The sequence below is a fragment of the Carlito syrichta genome, unplaced genomic scaffold, assembly GCF_000164805.1.
Source record: "Carlito syrichta isolate Samal-C Ts95f unplaced genomic scaffold, Tarsius_syrichta-2.0.1 Scaffold121640, whole genome shotgun sequence".
Lineage (NCBI taxonomy): Eukaryota > Metazoa > Chordata > Mammalia > Primates > Tarsiidae > Carlito > Carlito syrichta.
In genome coordinates this window covers 76,763-77,026 of record NW_007065736.1, presented here as the reverse complement: position 1 = coordinate 77,026, position 264 = coordinate 76,763, and positions in this window count along the sequence as shown.

The following is a 264-nucleotide window of genomic DNA, read 5'->3' as shown; positions in this document are numbered from 1 at the left end:
GGGAGAGGTACATGGAAGTGTGAGATTCCTACCTTTTAATTTTTATCCTATTGTGACATATATGAATTCTCAAACATGATCTGAATAAATTTTTCATCCTTGGAAAAAAAAAAAAGAAAGAACAAAGCCTCCACAAGATGTGCAATTATATCAAGGGGCCAAACTTATGCCTGACTGGTATCCCAGAAGAAGAAAGGGAAATGAAGGACATCTTGGAGCAAGTATTCCAGAGGTTATCCAAGAAAACTTTCCCCATCTCACCAG